This window comes from Schistocerca nitens, chromosome 2 (genome assembly GCF_023898315.1).
Source record: "Schistocerca nitens isolate TAMUIC-IGC-003100 chromosome 2, iqSchNite1.1, whole genome shotgun sequence".
NCBI lineage: Eukaryota > Metazoa > Arthropoda > Insecta > Orthoptera > Acrididae > Schistocerca > Schistocerca nitens.
The window spans coordinates 737931193-737955848 of record NC_064615.1 but is presented as its reverse complement, the minus strand read 5'-3'; positions in this window follow the sequence as shown (position 1 = coordinate 737955848).

Genomic DNA, 24656 nt, shown 5'->3' with positions numbered 1-24656 from the left:
TAAGCGCTGGATTGGAAACAGATCTCGTGCTCGAGCAGGCCAAGGCAACATGTCGACTCTGGGTAACAACAACTGTATGTAGGCGAGCTACATCCTGTTGGAAAATAACCCTGGAATGCTTTCCATGCATGGCAGCATATGTCGAATCACCATACTGACGTACAAATTTGATATCAGGATGCGAGGTATAATCACGAAAGTGCTTCTGCTGCCGTGCAAATTGGCAACCCAGACCATATCTCCAGGTAAAGGTCCAGTGTGTTAGCATGCGGACAGGTTGGTTGCAAGCCTTCAGCTGGCCACCTAACCAACACATGGCCATCACTGGCACCACGGCAGAACCAGATTTCGTCAGAAAACACGACTGACCTCCAATGAGCACTCACTTTCCACTGTCCACCTGCTTAGCAGGGTGGTAACGTGCTCGCCTCTCATGCAAGCGGGCCAAGGTTCGATTTCTATCGGGGCTGGATGTTTTCTCCGCTCGTGTACTGGGTCTTGTGTTGTCATCCTCATTTCATCCACATCCCAGCGCGCAAGATGCCCAATGTGGCGTCGACTGAAATAAGACTTCCTCTTGGCGGCCGAACATCGCCGAATAGAGGCCTCCAGGCCAACGATACAATATGCTCATTTCCTTTCATTTGACACCACTGAAGCCGCAAATGGCTGTGGTTTGAGGTCAGTGGAATGCACGTTATAGGGCGTCTGGCTCGGAGCCCTCCTTCAAGTACACTACTGGCCATTAAAATTGCTACACCACGAAGATAACGTGCTACAGACGCGAAATTAACAGACAGGAAGAAGATGCTGTGATATGCAAATGATTAGCTTTTCAGAGCATTCACACAAGGTTGGCGCCGGTGTCGACACCTACAACGAGTTGACATGAGGAAAGTTTCCAACCGATTTCTCATACACAAACAGTAGTTGATCGGCGTTGCCTGGTGAAACGTTGTTGTGATGCCTCGTGTAAGGAGGAAAAATGCGTACCATCACGTTTCCTACTTTGATAAAGGTCGGATTGTAGCCTATCGCGATTGTGGTTTATCGTATTGCTATATTGCTGCTCGCGTTGGTCGAGATCCAATGACTGTTAGCAGGAGGGCGATACGGAACGCCGTGCTGGATCCCAACGGCCTCGTATCACTAGCAGTCGAGATGACAGGCATCTTATCCGCATGGTTGTAACGAATCGTGCAGCCACGTCTCGATCCCTGAATCAACAGATGGGGACGTTTAAAGACAACAACCATCTGCACGAACACTTCGACGACGTTTGCAGCAGCATAGACTATCGGCTCGGAGACCGTGGCTGCGGTTACCCTTGACGCTGCATCACAGACAGGAGCGCCTGTGATGGTGTACTCAACGACGAAACTGGGTGCACGAATGGCAAAACGTCATTTTTTCGGATGAATCCAGGTTCTGTATACAGCATCATGATGGTCGCATCCGTGTTTGGCGACATCGCGGTGAACGCACATTGGAAGCGTGTATTCGTCATCGCCATACTGGCGTATCACCCGGCGTGATGGTATGGGGTGCCATTGGTTACATGTCTCGGTCCCTTCTTGTTCGCATTGACGGCACTTTGAACAGTGGACGTTACATTTCAGATGTGTTACGACCCGTGGCTCTAACCTTCATTCGATCCCCGCGAAACCCTACATTTCAGCAGAATAATGCACGAACGCATGTTGCAGGTCCTGTACTGGCCTTTTTGGATACAGAAAATGTTCGACTGCTGCCCTGGCCAGCACATTCTCCAGATCTCTCACCAGTTGACAACGTCTGGTCAATGGTGGCCGAGCAACTGGCTCGTCACAATCCGCCAGTCACTACTCTTGATGAACTGTGGTATGGTGTTGAAGCTGCATGGGCAGCTGTACCTGTACACGCCAGCCAAGCTCTGTTTGACTCAATGCCCAGGCGTATCAAGGCCGTTATTACGGCCAGAGATGGTTGTTCTGGGTACTGATTTCTCAGGATCTATGCACCCAAATTGCGTGAAAATGTAATCACATGTCAGTTCTAGTATAATATATTTGTCCAATGAATACCCGTTTATCGTCAGCATTTCCTCTTGGTGTAGCAATTTTAATGGCCATTAGTGTAATGGATTTGTAACAGTTCGTTGTGTCACTGTGGTGCTGCTGCAGCAGATGCAATATGATGCGGCTGGGCCTCTCGGTAGCGCCACGTGGCATCCAGAGCCCGGTCTTCTTGCGACTGTACATTCTCGTGAGCATCGCTGCCAGCAGTCATGTACAGTGGCTACATTCCTGCCAAGTGTTTCTGCAATATCGGATCAGAAACATCCAACTTCTCGGCGCAATATAATACGACCTCGTTCAAACTCAGTGAGGTACTGATAATGGCGTCTTTGTCGCCTTAAAGGGATTTTTGACTAATGTCAACTCACCACTTCCAATCTCAAAGGTAACTGACGCTCACGACCGCTACAGCTTGTATTTAAAGCAAACCTGATTTTCTTTCTCATAGTGGCGCGAAATTTTAACAGACGTTATCTTTCAGATGTAGAAACACGGCTACCAACTGTCGTTTACGTCGCACAACTCCTTTTTGGTGTTGCTATTTTTTTTCCGTCAGTGTAAGTACATATAGCACCTCCAACAATGGACTTGCACACGCGGGTAACATTGCCAACCTATTTCACCTACCCTACAACAATTCTTTATTAAGTAAATGAATAAAAAGCTACAATATACAAAAAAAATCAAAACTAAAATTAAGGATTACGGCTGCTCGTACATTTTTTTTTCACGGCAAGAAGAACACTGCAAAGCGTGTAGCCTGTATAAAGTTACAGAAGTGCAAAGATGTGTCGTAGAAAAAAAGTATAACGTACAACATCACAATAAAAGTATGCGTGAGAACGCAGGGAAAATTATTAGTAAAGAAATGCAAATGCCAAAGCGATATCCAGTATCCATTGTCTTTACGATTGATTCGATTATTGAAGTCAAGAGTTCGAGATCAGATAATGACATTCGAGTAAAATTTCCGATAGTACCTTCCAGTGCCTCAACTGCTATCTTGCATACTAGTCTACTTCCACTTCGCATTCGTCGGCGAAACAATACATTTATCTAGGAGCATACCTCTCCTTTTGGTATATTACAATTTTAGATTACATCATTCATCAGAATGAAGGCAACAGCTGCACGACTACCATCCATGCTGTCCAGGAGTGGTGATATGACGCGTCACTGGTTGCTTAAGGGCCAACACATTACACGCAACACACACAAGAACGAACGGGGCAGTCGTCTGCCACGAGCGAACTTCTCTACACGCGAAAGCCACGCGCAACGCAGCTTAGAAATACGAGTAGGAACTTTTGGCTCTCTTTTTACAGTGCAGGGACGCATTTCTGATTAGACCGGAAACGCAGAGACCTTCCAGGCAGAAAGAGAAAATGCCAAATATGTAAATAAAAATGTTAATCTATATAAATAAAAATGAGTGTTTCATGTATATTTGCCCTATATGCTTTCCTAAGCCATTCATCTGACTGCGATGAAATTTTAGTGAGTTGTTCTCCGTGTGTTCGTGAAGGTTCCTACCCCCTCCCCTCAAAAAAAGGAGTGCAACACATGGTTGAGATGATATGACGGCATCAACAATGTGATACTCAGATTTAAGCATCTACTATCTGAGAATGAGAGCAGTTTTAGCAACTGACAGCAAACTTTACTTATTTATAATTTCAGACCTTTACCAAATTTTTTCTCGCTGACACTCTCCAAAAAATGATGGAAGGGAAAAAGGTTATTACTTACTACTGTTCGCAACATATTTTACAGACAGTATCCATGTATATCACTAAATGTACCGGATAATTTGTCATTACCGCGTCAGGCATGAGGTTTTGCTTTATTACTTGTTTACTGCTAAAACTATTCGCAACACCTTTCGCAAAAGTATTTAAAAAATGATATAAAGCCGCGGGCATATTCCAATGCAAGGTTGTATCAAAATTTCCAATCAATCGATCAAGAATTTTTTGAGATTTGCGGTTAGAAACATTAACGTTTACGTTCATAGCAATCTCGGAAAGTTCTCGACCGACTGATTTGAAATTTTGATACAACGTTGTATTCTAATACGGGCGTGCTATATTACAGACAGAAAACCAAAAATATTGTGTACCCAAAACTACTTCAACAAACAGATTATAAAACCAAACACTTGTTTTTCTTTACGTGAGACAGCAACGCATGCTGGGCACAGCTACTGTTTTATTAATTTTGAATGTTGGCTACATTATTAACTGTTACAAAAACAACACTCGATCTCTTACAGCAGTGATAGTTCCCTGCTTCATTCCTCACTTCCGTGACAGAAATTGCATTTGCATATTTGATTCAACACTATATGTTCACCATGTCAATATAGAGTGTTGTAATCATTGTTTCTTGTTGCTGTCCATTATATACAGAATATATGTAACTTATTTGTGTCCTATATAGTTACAAATTTATATCATGTAAGCTATAATTGTTTTTGCCTATATATTTAATTCAGATTTGTTCACTGATATTTTTTACATAATATGTTGTTATTCATATTTTTTCTGTATGTAACACATGACAAAACCCGTATCATTGTACATGATAAAACGGGTGCTCAATAAGTCAAATCAAAGCAAATCCGGTTAACATAGTACAACACCGTTATGAATCGGCAGCTGGCAACCGGGCGCGGTCAGATATCGAAACGGCGTGCTTTCCGACATACAACGACCACGATTAAAGCTGAAAACAAGATGTTTTGAAACTACTTTAATGTATAGTAGCGAAAAGTAGTAGTTACATCCTAAATAAAATTGCTGGAACGCAAACAGTGTCAGATACGAAGAAACTCGATAACAGTTCAAACACGCCAGTTGGGTAACTTCAGCTCCAAAATAAAGTTTGGCAGAATTTTTTTTCGAGCTAATCGTAATATTAATATCTATTGATTATGGCTTCAACAGCGAGAAAGAAAAGGGAATGAGGGGAAACTTGAACTAAGTTACGAACAAATCATAAAAAAATACGTTAGAGAAGCTTGGCAAGAAGAGAAGCACTGTAAATGGTATTAATGGCAGGTCCAAAGGAGAGGGAATGGTAGGGGAAGGATGCTACACATCATTCCCCTTGTAAATGCGGCTCAATCACAATGTCTGGATTCAAATTACTATGGCCGCGCGGAGTGGCTGCGTGGTTTGAGGCGCCATGTCATGCACTACGCGGCCCCTCCCGCCGGAGGTTCGAGTCCTCCCTCGAGCATGGGTGTGTGTGCTGTTCTGAGCATAATTTAGTTTAAGTAGTTCTGTCTCTTAGGAATTCACACACATTTGAACACACAAACTACTATGGCATTGACAGGTAGTGCATATTTGACTTACTCTTTAGCCGGCCGAAGTGGCCGTGCGGTTAAAGGCGCTGCAGTCTGGAACCGCAAGACCGCTACGGTCGCAGGTTCGAATCCTGCCTCGGGCATGGATGTTTGTGCTGTCCTTAGGTTAGTTAGGTTTAACTAGTTCTAAGTTCTAGGGGACTAATGACCTCAGCAGTTGAGTCCCATAGTGCTCAGAGCCAGCCAACTTACTCTTTATTTATTACAAAGTGATTTTCTCACAGATATTGCTATAAGCCTTTAAGTTGCTGCATAGAAACTGTTATGCCATCATAAGCTGATCTTTATCTTTATTTCTTTCTCAGAAAGTTTTCCCTTTTTGTGGCCGCAGGGGGCTGTTCAATGAGTAAGGCAGCACAATTGTTTTCTCCGCCTGTTTTGGTTGAGAAAAAAAATTAAAAAAGCGGAATTTGTTGTGGAACATCACGGAATATTCGCCCTTCAGCCACTATAGTTTTTGCGATAGGTAGCAGCATTGTACATAGCCTTCAAAATGGCGCCTGCTACGAAGGTTTGTTCCAACCAGAGAGCTGTCATTGAGTTTCTTTTGGTGGAAAACCAAACAATTGCAGATTCTCGTAGGCGCCTGCAGAATATCTACAGAGATCTGGCAGTGAATAAAACAGTGCGTCGTAAGGCGAAGAGTCTGTCACTGTTCCGGTTGTGCAAACCGGTCAGATGTCCTGCATGCCAGCCGGCCGCAAGCAGCTGTGACTCCTGCAATGCTGGAAAGTGCGGACACTCTCATTCGAAGTAATCAATGGATCACAATCAAACTTTTCGCTGCCCAACTGGACGGTTCCTTAGGTCGTGCTGACACACTCGCCCACCAGTTGGGGTACTCAAAGGTTTGTATGCGCCCGCTGGCTTCCTTGCTGCCTAACAGAAGAGAATTAAGAGTGGATAACGACTGTCTGTGCGGAACTGCTAGTGCATTGTGAGGCTGATCATGACAATTTTTTTATCAAACACCATCATAGGTGGTGAAACATGGGTTCATCACTTTGAAGCAGAAACAAAACAGCAGTCCATGGAGGGGCACCACAGCACCTGTCCTCCAAAGCTAAAGTTTAAAGCTGGTCCCTCAGCTGGTAAAATCATGGCGACAGTCCCCTGGGACACTGAAGGGGTTATTCTGTTTGACGTCCTACTTCATGGTGCAAGGATCAACTCTTAAGGGTATAGTGTTAACATCAGGAAATTGAAGAAATGACTTCAGCATGTTCGTCGCCACAAAAATGCGAATGAACTTCTCTCTCTCCATGAAAATGCAAGGCCTCACGAAAGTGTGCGCATCTAAAAGGAGCTCACAAAGTTTCATTGGACTGGTTTCCGTTTTCCACACTTCAGTGCATACATCCCATGGGAAACAGTACATGGTTGGTGAGGAAGATATTGATGCAGCAAGACTTCACTCCAATGTCAATCAGTAGAGTGGTATCTTGTGGGCAAAAAAGCCTTCTCAGTAAGGTGGCGTAAGGTCATCATGTTGAATAGAGATTATGTTGAGATATAGGGTCTTATAACCAAAAGAGTGGGAAATAATATACTGTATTGAAATCCTGAATAAAACCAACCTTCTTTCAGAAAAAAATGTGTTGCATTACGTATTGTATGTTCCTCATTCATTTCATGTGTTGTGTAAGCACATGGCAGCAATCGTTAACGCCACCACTCGCAAGCTTTCCTCTTTCGAAAAACACACCCAAGGTGAGGAACTTCAGTGCTTCATTTGTTATCTGTTTCACAATACTGTAGATAATTTTCAGTAAGATACTAGATTTTATGAATGATTTGTATTTCCATATTATTATTACACTTTGTCATTTAAGCAAAACCTTTCAATGTCTTGTTTAATTCATCCTTTTATAACCAAATTAAAATTTAAGATTTTGCCGTCTGCAGAAACCTGCCTGCAATGACACGGTGAAGATTTTATCGTAGCAACTATAGACTGGTGGGACTCAAGTGATTAATGTGGGAAGAAGGGTTAGCTAATCGTGTGAAAGTGTTCTATGTGCCTATCCCAAAAATTACTTTGAACAATAAATCAGAGAACTGAGGTGTGAAGGTAACATGTAATAAGATATTCTGGTGACAAATAGACCCGACGCTTCCGACAGCATAACTGAAGATGGCTTTAACTAGGAATATGGAGAAAGGTAGAAACATCTTTAACTTAGCAGAAGTGACAAGAAACAGATTTTAGGTTACTTGACAGGTCACCATGAAAATTTTATCTCCAGCACTGACAATGTTGAGGATCAGTAGACTATGGGACCGCTGAACTACGGGACCACTGACCATCAGTGGACAAAATTCAATAACATTGTACAATACGCTTTAGACAGGTAGGCCTATGTGCTGAGCAAAGTTGTGACAACCATGTTAGAAAGCTGCTACGAAAGCAAAAAGAACTTGAATGCAAGTTTAACCATAGCCAGCCTCATAGACAAACAAAAATTAATCAAAGCCAAGATTTTCGTGAAGCATTCAGTGAATTCGAAAATATAGTTCTTTCTATTCACTCTTCAGAAAATCCTAGGAAGTTTTAGTATTATTTTAAATCAGTTAATGTATCAGACCATGTGTCCACACACGCTGAGACTATAATGGCAGTGGAACATGGGACAACCCAGAAGAGGCCGAAATACTGAACGTCCTTTTCTAAAACTATTTCACTGAGGAAGACCACACTGTATTTCCTCCTTGAAATACACTCCTGGAAATGGAAAAAAGAACACATTGACACCGGTGTGTCAGACCCACCATACTTGCTCCGGACACTGCGAGAGGGCTGTACAAGCAATGATCACACGCACGGCACAGCGGACACACCAGGAACCGCGGTGTTGGCCGTCGAATGGCGCTAGCTGCGCAGCATTTGTGCACCGCCGCCGTCAGTGTCAGCCAGTTTGCCGTGGCATACGGAGCTCCATCGCAGTCTTTAAGACTGGTAGCATGCCGCGACAGTGTGGATGTGAACCGTATGTGCAGTTGACGGACTTTGAGCGAGGGCGTATAGTGGGCATGCGGGAGGCCGGGTGGACGTACCGCCGAATTGCTCAACACGTGGGGCGTGAGGTCTCCACAGTACATCGATGTTGTCGCCAGTGGTCGGCGGAAGGTGCACGTGCCTGTCGACCTGGGACCGGACCACAGCGACGCACGGATGCACGCCAAGACCGTAGGATCCTACGCAGTGCCGTAGGGGACCGCACCGCCACTTCCCAGCAAATTAGGGACACTGTTGCTCCTGGGGTATCGGCGAGGACCATTCGCAACTGTCTCCATGAAGCTGGGCTACGGTCCCGCACACTGTTAGGCCGTCTTCCGCTCACGTCCCAACATCGTGCAGCCCGCCTCCAGTGGTGTCGCGACAGGCGTGAATGGAGGGACGAATGGAGACGTGTCGTCTTCAGCGATGAGAGTCGCTTCTGCCTTGGTGCCAATGATGGTCGTATGCGTGTTTGGCGCCGTGCAGGTGAGCGCCACAATCAGGACTGCATACGATCGAGGCACACAGGGCCAACACCCGGCATCATGGTGTGGGGAGCGATCTCCTACACTGGCCGTACACCACTGGTGATCGTCGAAGGGACACTGAATAGTGCACGGTACATCCAAACCGTCATCGAACCCATCGTTCTACCATTCCTAGACCGGCAAGGGAACTTGCTGTTCCAACAGGACAATGCACGTCCACATGTATCCCGTGCCACCCAGCGTGCTCTAGAAGGTGTAAGTCAACTACCCTGGCCAGAAAGATCTCCGGATCTGTCCCCCATTGAGCATGTTTGTGACTGGATGAAGCGTCGTCTCACGCGGTCTGCACGTCCAGCACGAACGCTGGTCCAACTGAGGCGCCAGGTGGAAATGGCATGGCAAGCCATTCCACAGGACTACATCCAGCATCTCTACGATCGTCACCATGGGAGAATAGCAGCCTGCATTGCTGCGAAAGGTGGATATACACTGTACTAGTGCCGACATTGTGCATGCTCTGTTGCCTGTGTCTATGTGCCTGTGGTTCTGTCAGTGTGATCATGTGATGTATCTGACCCCAGGAATGTGTCAATAAAGTTTCCCCTTCCTGGGACAATGAATTCACGGTGTTCTTATTTCAATTTCCAGGAGTGTAGCTTTACAAATAACAGAATACAGATACTGAAATAAGTGACCAAGGGATAGAAAAGAAACTGAAATCATTCAACAGAGGAAAGGGGACTTGACCTAAGGGGATACCATTTCGATTCTACATACAGTATGCAAAAGAACTTGCCTCTTTACTAGTAGCAGTGTACTGGAGTTCTCTTGAGAAGCAATGCGGTCCTAATGATTGGAAAAAAGCACAGGCCATTCCCATGTTCGAGAAGGGTCGTCAAAGAGATATGCAAAAATTTGGGCTTGTTGTAGAATTTTGGAGCATGTTTTATGCTCACATATTAAGAGATTTCTGAAGATCGAAAATCATCTCTGTAGGAATCATCATGGGTTCCGGAAACAACAATTGTGTGAAACCCATATCACTCTCTTCATCATGAGACCCAGAAAGCAATAGATACAAGCAGACAGGTAGATGAGAACAGTTCCGCATTACTGACCAATGAACAGAATATAGGTGTAGGGAGTATCAGACCAACTGTGTGATTGGTTTGAAGAGTTTCTAACAAACAGAACACATCATGTTATTCTCAAAGGAAAGGCGTCTTCAGGCATAGAAGTAACTTTGGGTGTATGCCAAGGGAATGTTATAGGACCATTACTTTTTGCTATATATAAATGACCTTGTGGATCATGTCAGAAGTTCCATGAGCCTTTTTATGTATGACGCTGTTGTATACAAAAAATTTGCAATTCTAGAAAATTGTAGCAAAGTTCAGAATGACATGATTGATGCTTGGTGCAGGATTGGCAATCAACACTCAGCATAAACAAATGTAAAGTATTATGGCCAAATAGGCATAAGAACACATTACTGTATGATTACAGATTGCAGAGCAATCACTGGATGCAGTTATATCCATAAAATATCAAGGAGTATGCATATGGAGTGATTTAAAGTGGAATGACCACATAAAACTAATCACAGACAGGGCCGATGCTAGACTAGATTCATTGGAAGACGCCACAAGAAGAGTAGTCCACCCACAAAAAGAGTAATTTACACCAATACTGGAACATTGCTCAGCAGTCTGGGATCTGTAGGATAGACAGGGGAAATAGGTGAAATAGAGAAAGTCCAAAGAAGAGCAGCATGTTTCATTACCTCTTTATTTAGTAAATGAGATGCATCACTGCAATAGAGGTGTTCTGCGTCACACTGTGGTTTACTGTTAAAGTTCTGAGAGCATGCATTCCTGGAACCAATATACTTCCAAAAAGACCATGAAGATAAAACAAGGGAGATTCGAGTCCACACTGAGGCTTACCAGCAATCCTTCTTCCCGCAAACCATTCATGACTGGAATAGGCAAAGGGGGAATTGACACTGGTACACGAAGTACCCTCCATCACATACTATTATGTGGCTTGCGGAGTATAGATGTAGATGTAGGACAGTACTCCCATGGGTGCAGTCCGTATCACTGGAGAGGCTTAGCAGACCTAACACCTATTGTGAGTCAGTGACTCATTAGTTCACATTAAAATGCAATAAAGTTTAAAATATGAATAATTTTTTTTTCTTAATGTATCCAGGGGTATACAAAGTGCCCCAATGCTTGGAAATTATTTTTACTCGTAAAAGTTGATAAAGCACCTCTCAGGAGCAGTGCGACGGTATTTAGGAGGAAAAGGGGTGCCACTATCGGAGGGTTAAATGTGGTTTTACAAAATATAATTAAATCAAATATATTCATCAAACATTTAAAAACACATATAGTTTTCTGGCAGTGATGTCTTATTTTCAGTGCTTTAAAAATACTGCACAATTATGCACACATAATCTTAAACAGTTTTGTAATTTCCAATTCTGTAATGTTAATGGTTAATTTTACTGTGGAAAAAATGGGCATTGCAGTGCAGGGTACCCAAATCCATGGGGCCCGTGACATGTGCTACATGGATAAACTGTTTGGTAATGATAGTTGGAAGAGAAAGAAATATATAACCAACCATATTCAAGATGTGTTTGGTGGGTGGGTGTCTACCAAATTGGGGTCACCATTGTGAGTGGTGCAGGTTCCTCAAAACCGTGAGACTTACGGCATGTGATACATGGATAAACTGTCTGTCAGTGATAACTGATAAATGGAAGAGAAAGAAGTTCCCAACAAACCATATTCCAGGCATGTTTGTTGGATGGGTGTCTGCTATCAAGGGCATCCACAGAAATTTATCCGGGAGGGATCAAAAATGTAAAACTGCCATTTTTGAAATAACTGAATTGCTGAACCTGAAGATGTGCCATGTCCCAAGAACCAAATTTGAGAAAAAGTACAGAAAACTTATTGTAGTCCTATCCTAAATGACTGGTAATTATCCATTCACTGCTGGCTGTTGTGGCTGAGCAGTTCTAGGCACTTCAGTCTGGAACCGTGTGACTGCTACAGTCGCAGGTTCGAATCCTGCCTCAGGCATGGATGTGTGTGATGTCCTTATGTTAGTTAGGTTTAAGTAGTTCTAAGTTCTAGGGGACTGATGACCTCTGATGTTAAGTCCCATAGTGTTCAGAGCCATTTGAACCATTTTTATCCATTCAATATATATTTGAGGTAGTTTACTTTGATACCTAAAAGGTAAGCATATTTCATTTGTATAGGCAAAGTATGTATTTTTGTATTATTAATATGATTAAGTATAACATTGTTGACGAATTAATAATCCAAAATAACAAGCTCATCCAATTCAATTAAACATATCCCATGAATTATAAAACAAAGGTAGAAATATACACAAAATTCGCCGAGGCGACAAAAGTCATGGGACAGTAATATACACATATACAGATGGTGGAACTATCGTGTACATAAGGTATGAAAGGTCAGTGCATTGGCAAAGCTGTCATTTGTACTTGTGCTTCATGTGAAATGGTTTCTGAAGTGATTATGGCTCCACGATTGGAATTAACAGACTTTGAATGTAGTATGGTGGTTGGAGCTAGACAAGGAACATTCCATTCCGGAAATCTTTAGGTAATTCAATATTCTGATATCCACAGTGTCAAGAGAGTGCTGAGAATACCACATTTCAGGCATTATCTCTCACCTCGGATAACACAGTGGCTGACAGCATCACTTAGTGACCAAGAGTTGTTGCATTTGCGTAGAGCTATGAGTGCTATCGGACAGCAACATTGAGTGAAATAATTACAGCAGTCAATGTGGGACATACAACAAAAATATCCATTAGGACAGTGTGACAAAATTTGGTGTTAATGGGCTATGATAGCAGATGAATGATGTGATTGCCTTTGCTAACAGCATGATATAACCTGCAGTGCCTCTTCTGTGCTCAAAACCATATCAGTTGGACCCTAAGATGACTGGAAAATTGTGATCTGGTCAGATGAGATCCTGTTTCAGTTGGTAAGAGCTGATGGTGAGGTTTGGTGTGGAGCAGACTCCATGAAGCCATGAACCCAAGTTACCAACAAGGTACTATGAAAATGCCATTTGGCTAGGGCCCCCCCTTGGGTAGACTGTACTATGCAAGCTGGTGATGGCTGTAAATGGGTTTGGGCTGAGTTTTCATGACATGGACTGGATCCTCTGGTCCAACTGAATCCATCATTGTTTGGAAATGGCTATTTTCAGTTACTTGGAGACCATTTGCAGCCATTCACAGACCACTTGCCCCCAAACAACGATGCACCATTTCACCAGGCCACAATTGTTCAAGCCTAGTTTGAAGAACATTCTGGATAATTTGAATGAGTGAACTGGCCACGGAGATCACCCAACATGAATCCTATCGAACATTTATGGGGCATAATCAAGAGGTCAGTTCATGCACAAAATCCAGGACTGGGAACACTTTAGCAATTATGTGCGATTATAGAGGCAGCATGACTCAATATTTCTGCAAGGGCTCCTAAGAAATTGTTGAATCTATGCCATGTCTAGTTGCTGCACTGCACCAGGCAAAAGGAGGTCTGACATTATATTAGGAGGTACCCCATAACTTTTATCACCTCAGTGTATATTTCTATCAATATGTCCATAATAGTAGTTTGATACAACAAATTAAAAAAATCTGAAATAGAGAAAAAAGGAAACAGAATTATGCAGAATCTCATACCAGATGTCAACAAAATTAGCAGCACAATATGCCTTTGATTAAAGGTTTTCAAAGTGAAGAAAGAATAAATGAACTAAGTTTTTACCTGTAACAGTTTCTTCACTTACAAAAGTTCAAGTCTCGTCATTTTAATAGATATATCACCTCATTTATGTGTCTTATGACTGCTTAATATTATTTGACATAATTGAAGTACAACAAAATGTGCCATCAACTAAATGAATATGGGCAGCCTTCCAAAACCATGCAAAGACTGAACCACGATAGTTGTTTATCTCCCTAATTTGGCACATTTTTGTGCAGCCATATGAGCTCAGTTACAGTGTTCATAATTCTACGACTGAATTGTGTTGCATCTCAAAGTGTTCAAGAAGTTGCCAACATCTGAAATGCATTATCTTTTTCTACAATGAAATTTGATACTTGTTTTCTTGTTTAGTGCAGACATCATTTTCTCTTTTCATCTACAGCACAGTACAGAATTAAATGGTACATGTATACAGTATCATAACATTAATGTATTTTTATGATGTGATATAGACAATGAGTGTGATTTTTAAATATGTAGGACAAAATTAATACAACATTTTAAGACAACATGATGTATAGAATTACATCACAAACATTTCACTTATAGTTGTGTTCCACTATGAAGGGCACTTTTCTGATAGGCAAAGGACATAGTCTGGGAGACATTCATGTTAGTATAGTTTCTAGTTCTATAACTAAGTGCAGGACTATTTTAGTGATATGCACTATATTTTGTTAAATATTTTTTGAGAATGACCATTGTTGCATTCACATATAAGCACTGGAGGTTTAGGATTTTCAATGCAGGAAAAATAATATGACATGAATCTTACCTTTTTCAGTTATACACTCCTGGAAATGGAAAAAAGAACACATTGACACCGGTGTGTCAGACCCACCATACTTGCTCCGGACACTGCGAGAGGGCTGTACAAGCAATGATCACACGCACGGCACAGCGGACACACCAGGAACCGCGGTGTTGGCCGTCGAATGGCGCTAGCTGCGCAGCATTTGTGCACCGCCGCCGTCAGTGTCAGCCAGTTTGCCGTGGCATACGGAGCTCCATCGCAGTCTTTAACACTGGTAGCATGCCGCGACAGCGTGGACGTGAACCGTATGTGCAGTTGACGGACTTTGAGCGAGGGCGTATAGTGGGCATGCGGGAGGCCGGGTGGACGTACCGCCGAATTGCTCAACACGTGGGGTGTGAGGTCTCCACAGTACATCGATGTTGTCGCCAGTGGTCGGCGGAAGGTGCACGTGCCCGTCGACCTGGGACCGGACCGCAGCGACGCACGGATGCACACCAAGACCGTAGGATCCTACGCAGTGTCGTAGGGGACCGCACCGCCACTTCCCAGCAAATTAGGGACACTGTTGCTCCTGGGGTATCGGCGAGGACCATTCGCAACTGTCTCCATGAAGCTGGGCTACGGTCCCGCACACCGTTAGGCCGTCTTCCGCTCACGCCCCAACATCGTGCAGCCCGCCTCCAGTGGTGTCGCGACAGGCGTGAATGGAGGGACGAATGGAGACGTGTCGTCTTCAGCGATGAGAGTCGCTTCTGCCTTGGTGCCAATGATGGTCGTATGCGTGTTTGGCGCCGTGCAGGTGAGCGCCACAATCAGGACTGCATACGACCGAGGCACACAGGGCCAACACCCGGCATCATGGTGTGGGGAGCGATCTCCTACACTGGCCGTACACCACTGGTGATCGTCGAGGGGACACTGAATAGTGCACGGTACATCCAAACCGTCATCGAACCCATCGTTCTACCATTCCTAGACCGGCAAGGGAACTTGCTGTTCCAACAGGACAATGCACGTCCGCATGTATCCCGTGCCACCCAACGTGCTCTAGAAGGTGTAAGTCAACTACCCTGGCCAGCAAGATCTCCGGATCTGTCCCCCATTGAGCATGTTTGTGACTCGATGAAGCGTCGTCTCACGCGGTCTGCACGTCCAGCACGAACGCTGGTCCAACTGAGGCGCCAGGTGGAAATGGCATGGCAAGCCGTTCCACAGGACTACATCCAGCATCTCTACGATCGTCACCATGGGAGAATAGCAGCCTGCATTGCTGCGAAACGTGGATATACACTGTACTAGTGCCGACATTGTGCATGCTCTGTTGCCTGTGTCTATGTGCCTGTGGTTCTGTCAGTGTGATCATGTGATGTATCTGACCCCAGGAATGTGTCAATAAAGTTTCCCCTTCCTGGGACAATGAATTCACGATGTTCTTATTTCAATTTCCAGGAGTGTATTTGTAATTAGAGTCATATGTGGCTGATGGCAAGTTTTTGGGTGTTGAATGCAGTTTGATTATAGCTGTGTTCCCCCAGAATACTACTCCATACTGGATTGCAGACTGGAAGAATTATGATATGCCTGTACTACTGTTTCTCTGTTTGAGCTTGTGCTTAGAACCCATAGTATATATCAGATAACTCATAGTTTAGATCCTTGGTCATGTGTATTCAATTTTGATGAAACTGCAAATATATTCCTAAAAATTTTACACCACCCAATATAAAATTTTGTTGTTTATTTTCAAGGAATGGTCAATTTGTTGCTTTTTGAGGTATATGTGATAGTTCACGGCTACGGTTATTTCACTGTTCATTATAAACTTTTTTTTTTCTGAACTAGTCTGTCAGCTGAATCGATGATATGTCTGGTGAAGGCTGAAGGTCTTTCCTGTCTAACCCACTGATTAAAATGCTGGCATCATTTGTTTTTGGAGTTTTTGATTTGTCATGAACAGCATCACTCAGATCATCTATGTAGGGTGTTTGACTGTTATGTATATAAATGAGTAGAGGCCAATGAAACAAGCAAGTAATCCTAATAAACATAGGTCTGCAAACCAATGGTTTCCACAATACCAAATATGCCCAAGTGGAACTATGCCAGTGCTGCAACACTGTTATTGTCTAGGGCTATGTTTGGGCTGAACCTCTGTAGCTGTCACGTCACTTTCAGTTATTTGAGTAAGTTATCTTCATTGGTGTGAATCGTAGAGCAATGTTGAAGTGGCCAATCACAGTTCAAGTTTTAGATGGCATTATGTTCCAGGTACCCGCCCCGACAGTGAACAGTAAACACAGTGTGCACGTGTAGCATTTGAAGTGATTTCCATGGCTCCTCATGCATTTTCAGATGAAGAAATGGTAAGTATCCATTTCATGCAGAAGTGTTCTAATGGTAATGCACAAGAGGCAGTACAATTATGTCACCAAATGTACCCTCAGATAAGACAGCCAGACAGCAGTGTGTTCACTGGGTCCCAACAGAACATGCGTAAGGCCAGATCATTTATAAGCCCAGCATGAAACCAAGAATAGTGTTTATACCACAAGTGGAGGAGCATGAACTACAGCAAGTGGATAAAATGGTGGGCACAAATACCAGAAGGATTGCTGCAGCAGAACGTGTTTTGCCCTCCATCATAAGGTGGATGAGCTGTGGCATCTCACCACAGAGCATGGATCACTCCCTTGTGCAGTTATTGCTACCTTGCCTAGTCTTCAAAAGCAGCTCCTAGAGTTACTTCTTGAGAGAGAGGCCTCCAAAGAGCATGGCACAGCAGTTGACAAAAGTTTTCACAAGGTATAGAGCCAGGGGGCAGCAGCAGTGCTTGGAGTGACACACAAGGGCTGTGGATTGGTGTGACATCTTTTCCATGTCATCGAAGGCAAAGTCTGGTTTGCTTATGTTGTGTGTAACCAGTTGTTCAGCTCTGTGCACTGATTTCCTGCTCCACAAGCTGTTTGAATAGATGTTCGTGTCTATGTTTCTTTGAGTTGTCATGCACACCTTGTTACTTCACTCTGTGATTTTGTGAATAGTGTATTGTCCTGCCTGCTCTGTGTGATTTTGAAGTATTGTGTTGCTTGTTAACTAGGGACCTAGAAACAATGGAGAGGTTCCATCCCTGCCGCAGCTGCAGTGGTCCACAACCCCATAACGTCTATTGCAGTCCATTTCACCCCTCCGTTGCCCCACACTGAACCACTCTTTCAGGGTTATTGTGCAGTTCATCCCCTGGTGGACTCCCCAGGGAACATCTCACACCAGACAAGTGTAACCCCTATGTTTGCGTGGTAGAGTAATGGTGGTGTACACATACATGGAGAACTTTGTTTGTGCAGCAATCGATGACATAGTGTAGCTGAGGTGGAATAAAGGGAACCAGCCCGCATTCACCGAGGCAGATGGAAAACTGCCTAAAGACCATCCACAGACTGGACGGCTCACCGGACCTCAACACAAGTCCGGCGGGCAGATTCATACTGGGGACCAGGCGCTCCTTCCCAATCCGGAAAGCCATGCGTTAGACTGCATGGCTAACCAGAAAGGCGATTTTGAAGTAACTTATCTGAAACTACTGGCCAGCATTCTCTCTCAAAAAAAAATTTCCATGATTTATGTTGTTACGGTTATGTAATGTACCCAGTTGTCATGCAAAGCTATATCAGTCGCTTACATCTTACCAAGTCTTTTTTTTTAAATTGTTTTTGTGTTAAAATTCTTATGGAAGATAACCAGTTGTTCTAAGTTTTAATGTTTGTTTTCACTATGTTTTAGAAACTGGTGGGCTGTCTGATGTTGCTATTAACCAGGTCTTTAAAGCATGTAGTGACCTCCAGCTAATGTTAAGATCCTAGCGAGTTGTTAATTATACTTCTTCCTTGAAGAAATTACAGCCCCCTTTCTGTAGTTCTGTGTTAGCAAAGGGCATATCAACTTATTGGAAATGCTATATAAGTGCAATATGGTTAAACCATAACTTTACATGTAGTATAATCCAGTCAGAAATTTATTTTTCTTGTTTCTTAACAGTACTTACTAATTTATTGGGAGAGTGTTCCATGTTGGTGGCTTCTTGCCACATGGGCCTGGCTTACTTGCAGCCATGTGCACAGTTCTCAAGAATTTCCTAGTGCAACTTGCTATTTGTTTACAGTCATGCATCCTGGCTGTCTGTGCTCAAGTTGAGTGACTTTCACTGTAAACCAAATTTTGGTGTTAGCCAAGAGGCCTTTGATTAAATGGCTTTGCACAGGAAATTTTCTCTTTAATGTTTAATACGTATTGTAGTCTTGTTCTAAGTTTTACTGTAATTTTTTTATGTAAACCTTTGGGGAATCTCTATGTTACCTTTGTCAGTAATTTTCTTTTGAGGGTCCACCTAAGTGTTGGACTAGAATTCACTTGAAGAAATCTAGTGTTTTGATTATTTTAAGTGGGTGATTTATTTGAAATTGTTAAATTTAAAATTTTTAAAAAGGCCCGTGTCATTAAGGTCTTATTTTTTGTATTTGTTTGAAGTTATTGTTATTATTGTAATTTAATGGCCATCTTACTGACCATTTTGAATACCTGAAATGGCAAATTAACTTCACTTTTTCTACCTGTTTTTCAAAGTAGATCTGTTAGCAAAGAAAATATATAAAAACAAATGTCATTGTTGTTGAAGGATAAATGATGCTAGTAAAGGGACTTAGCCCTTCCATGTCATTTCCTGATCCTGCTAATTCCTGATTTCATTGTAAGCTACTGAGTGTGGTTGCGTTCTTGTTGGTTAATCCCATGGCAGGGGGGAATTTGTATACCTCCATTAACATCTTTTGTCCTTATCAAGTGTCATATTTGTAACAGGTTTCGATTTGTTGCAGATAACTATGGCCAGTGATGAGACAAGGAGCTGTGCGGCCATAGGCTAGCTCGAACACGAACATCTTCAATATGAACTGTGCGTTCATTGCACACCTATCAAGGGTAGTGCTCAGAGCTTTCAGCAGGGTTCCTTGCAGCACTTGGTGAGTCTCTTCACATTTCATCCAAAATGATTGGTGAGGTTTTTAAAACTTTGTATGAATTATTTCAAAACATTGCGTTCTGAGAGGGTAACCAACCCACCTGTAAGCAGGTGTGTAGGGTTCAGGTCAAGTTGTGTCATTTCAGTAATCATCTTATTGATCTAGCCCACCTTGTACTCAGTGATCAGCAGAAAGGCATTGTAAAGCAGCTAAGTGCAAGGATTAAAGAATTACAGATTAGCACGGGTGCAGGTTTGGAGAGAGTAGGGACAAGTGGGGAAGAGGGTTTTTAGTTGGTCAGTTTCAATTTAGAAATGCTGAAAAACAAGCTCTTGAGGGATCCAGCAGAGATTCTTTTGCTAAATTGTCGAATCCTGTTTGGTGTTTATTAAATGGTATCACTAAACTAGCAGTTGACCAATTGAACCAAGTTCGTGAAGACTTATGGCTGATTGCTGGTTTGAAGTACGCACTGACACTTTGCAGATTTCACATTTAGTCATTCTTTCTCTTCCTTATCCTTTGTCTAAGGGTTTGTTAGGTGAGTTGCTGTCACGTGTACTCCGAAAGCGGGAAGATCTGGAGCCGCTTAGAGCCCATATAATTGAAAGGAAGTTGCCAGCATGTGTTAGGAATGAACTTGAGTGCTTCTAGTATTGGCAGGTACAGCTTCTGAAGAAACCTTATTTCAGTACATTGAATGTCCATATTGCTGTCTTGGCTTTGAGTAAGAATGTCACCAAACAAAACTGTATTTCTAACATCTTAGGGAGCATGAGGTCTGAGAATTGATCATGGCTTGTCTTCACTCAGAAGCCGAACACCTTTGCTCAACTCCGTGATTTCCTAACCTCTATTGAAGTATTTACATTTGCTGATGAGCAGCACAAATGAAATGTCCATTCTTACTGCAGTGGCAACTATCGCAGCTCAGCTTTTAAATTATCATCTAGTAAATCCTGTTCCTGGAGTCACTTAGTGTGGGAGTGTCCTTTAGAGCACAGGAATAGGCCTAACAGCTGATGCCATCATAAGTGAGTGTTTGCTCAAGTGAAAAAAAAAACCGAGTTTTGTTCATGTATTCTTGTTTTTGATAAAATGCTTCTTCCTTATCTATGTGCCCGAATTAATAGAGAACCTGTTTATGGTCTACTTGATCCCAGAAGTTTGTTTCTTTACTTGATTATGATTGGTACCTCAAGTTTCGACATTTGTGGTAAGTTAGCCCCTTAACATCCTCCCCCACCCACCCACCCCACCCCCGGGAACCTCCCAAGAGCTGTCTTGTTGAGTTGCCTTTGGCAGGTGAGGTGTGATTGAGCCTGTCGATTCTTGGTTTTTGGTTAAATTGTTAGTTGTGAAGAAATTATCTGTCACCTTATTGCTTGGATGTTATTTTATCCTGTGTACTGGATTAGTCCTCAATTTTGCCAGCAATACTTTTTTCTTTGGGTTTTGCCAATCAGAGAAGATAACGTTCCATTCATGTTCGGCTAGTATTGTTAATATTAATACATTGCAGACTGAGCAGATGAAGGTTTGTCTTGGTCATCTTAGTGAGCCTGAGGCTATTCAGTTAAGGGAACTTTTCAGTGAGTTTCCAGGTGTGCTAACTGATCGGTTGGTGGTGACTGACAAGATTCAATATATGATCCATTTAGTGGATGGTGTTCCCCTTTGCCAGGCTCCATATCATCTGTCAGTGCCTAAAATGAAGATTGAGACCATTTTCGCAATGAGGTAATTAAACCTTCAACTTCTCCATATGCCTCATCTATATTTTTGGTGGCTAAGTAGCAGAGGGAAGATTTTGGACTGGTTGTTGATCATAGGATCCTCAATAAAAAGTTCATATTAGAATTAGTTCCCTTTCTGGATCTCCATAACTGTTTTACTTGGTTTGCTCAAGTCTCCTACTTTTTCTGTACTAGATTTAAGTCAGGCTTATTATCAAATATGGGATTGGGGGTATTATCAAATATGGGATTGGGGGTAAGAAATGAAAGAGGAAGCCGCCTGGAAGAATTTTGCACAGAGCACAATTTAATCATAGCTAACACTTGCTTCAAGAATCATAAAAGAAGGTTGTATACATGGAAGAAGCCTGGAGATACTGACAGGTTTCAGATAGATTATGTAATGGTAAGACAGAGATTTAGGAACCAGGTTTTAAATTGTAAGACATTTCCAGGGGCAGATGAGGACTCTGACCACAATCTATTGGTTATGAACTGTAGATTAAAACTGAAACAACTGCAAAAAGGTGGGAATTTAAGGAGATGGGACCTGGATAAACTGAAAGAACCAGAGGTTGTAGAGAGCTTCAGGGAGAGCATTAGGGTACGATTGACAAGAATGAGGGAAAGAAATACAGTAGAAGAAGAATGGGTAGCTTTGAGGGATGAAGTAGTGAAGGCAGCAGAGGATCAAGTAGGTAAAAAGATGAGAGCTAGTAGAAATCCTTGGGTGAAAGAAGAAATATTGAATCTAATTGATGAAAGGAGAAAATAGAAAAATGCAGTAAATGAAGCAGGCAAAAAGAAATACAAATGTCTCAAAAATGAGATCGACAGGAAGTGCAAACTGGCTAAGCAGGGATGGCTTGAGCACAAATCTAAGGATGTAGAGGCTTATCTCACTAGGGGTAAGATAGATACTGCCTACAGGAAAATTAGGGAGACCTTTGGAGAAAAGAGAACCACTTGCATGAATATCAAGAGCTCAGACGGAAACCCAGTTCAAAGCAAAGAAAGGAAAGCAGAAAGGTGGAAGGAGTGTATAGAGGGTCTATACAAGGGCGATGTACTTGAGGACAATATTATGGAAATGGAAGAGGAAGTAGATGAATATGAAATGGGAGATATGATACTGTTTGAAGAGTTTGACAGAGCACTGAAAGACCTGAGTTGAAACAGGGCTCCGGGAGAAGACAAGATTCCATTAGAACTACTGACAGCCTTGGGAGAGCCAGTCCTGACAAACTCTACCATCTGGTGAGCAAGATGTATGAGACAGGCGAAATACCCTCAGACTTCAAGAAGAATATAATAATTCCAATCGCAAAGAAAGCAGGTGTTGACAGATGTGAAAATTACCAAACTATCAGTTTAATAAGCCATGGCTGCAAAATACTAATGCATATTCTTTACAGATGAATGGAAAAACTAGTAGAAGCCAACCTTGTGGAAGATCAGTTTGGATTCCGTAGAAATATCGGAACACGTGAGGCAATACTGACCCTACAACTTATCTTAGAAGAAAGATTAAGGAAAGGCAAACCTACATTCCTAGCATTTGTAGACTTAGAGAAAGCTTTTGACAATGTTGACTGGAATACTCTCTTTCAAATTCTGAAGGTGGCAGGGTTGTAAAATACAGGGAGTGAAAAGCTATTTACAATTTGTACAGAAACCAGATGGCAGTTATAAGAGTCGAGGGACATGAAAGGGAAGCAGTGGTTGGGAAGGGAGTGAGACAGGGTTGTAGCCTCTCCCTGATGTTATTCAATCTGTATATTGAGCAAGCAATAAAGGAAACAAAAGAAAAATTCGGAGTAGGTATTAAAATCCATGGAGAAGAAATAAAAACTTTGAGGTTCGCCGACGACATTGTAATTCTATCAGAGACAGCAAAGGATTTGGAGGAACAGTTGAATGGAATGGATAGTGTCTTGAAAGGAGGATATAAGATGAACATCTACAAAAGTAAAATGAGGATAATGGAATGTAGTCAAATTAAGTCAGGCGTTGCTGGGGGAATTAGATTAGGAAATGAGACACTTAAAGTAGTAAAGGAGTTTTGCTATTTGGGGAGCAAAATAACTGATGATGGTCGAAGTAGAGAGGATATAAAATGTAGACTGGCAATGGCACGGAAAACATTTCTGAAGAAGATAAATTTGTTAACATATGGTATAGATTTAAGTGCCAGGAAGTATTTTCTGAAAGTATTTGTATGGAGTGTAGCCATGTATGGAAGTGAAACATGGACGATAAATAGTTTGGACAAGAAGACAATAGAAGCGTTCGAAATGTGGAGCTACAGAAGAATGCTGAAGATTAGATGGGTAGATCACATAACTAATGAGGAGGTATTGAATAGGATTGGGGAGAAGGGAAGTTTGTGGCACAACTTGACTAGAAGAAGGGATTGGTTGGTAGGACATGTTCTGAGGCATCAAGGGATCACCAATTTAGTATTGAAGGGCAGTGTTGAGGGTAAAAATCATAGAGGGAGACCAAGAGATGAATACACTAAGCAGATTCAGAAGGATGTAGGTTGCAGTAGGTACAGGGAGATGAAGAAGCTTGCACAGGATAGAGTAGCATGGAGAGCTGCATCAAACCAGTCTCAGGACTGAAGACCACAACAAAAACATTATCAAATACCATTAAGTGAGAATTCCAAGTCTGTTACAGCCTTCTGTACCAACTAGAATTTGTATGAATTCAGCCGAGTACCATTTGGCCTAGCCACTGGAGCTGTCATGCTTTCACAGCTTTTAGATCCTGTTTTGGGGGCTTAGAAGTTCAACTGTGTTTATAATTATCTTGATGGTATTGTTGTGTATAGTTGATCCTTCACTAAACAACTTTCGCATCTTCAACAGATCTTATTGAGGCTTTGGTCTGCTAGTTTGATGGTCAAACCTTCTAAGGTCACTCTTGTCAAGTAGCAGATTTCATTTTTAGTGTGTATGGTTTCTAAAGATGGAATCAGAATCTGTCAGGAATGTACTTCTGATCTGAAGAAATTTCCTCGCCTTAAGAATGAAAGGGTAGTCTCTGGCTTATTGGGATGGCCTACCACTTTCGAAACTTTGTTCTTAATTTTGCTCAGTTAGGCTCCCCTCTTAAGAATCTTGGAAAGAAAGGATGGGAATTTGTTTGGAGTGAGAGCCAGCAGGCTGCACTTGATGCAATTAAGACTGCTTTAAGTAACATGCCAGTATTAGTGATTCCTAATTTCGAAAAGAGATTCATTCTCTAGACCAATTAGTGTAATGTCGGAGTGGCCGCAGTCATTTTACAGGAAGACACAGGTGAGAGATGACCTATTGCCTTTTTCTTGTGAATATTGGTGAGACCTGACATTAAGTATTCAGTGTATGAGTGTGAGGCTCTGACTG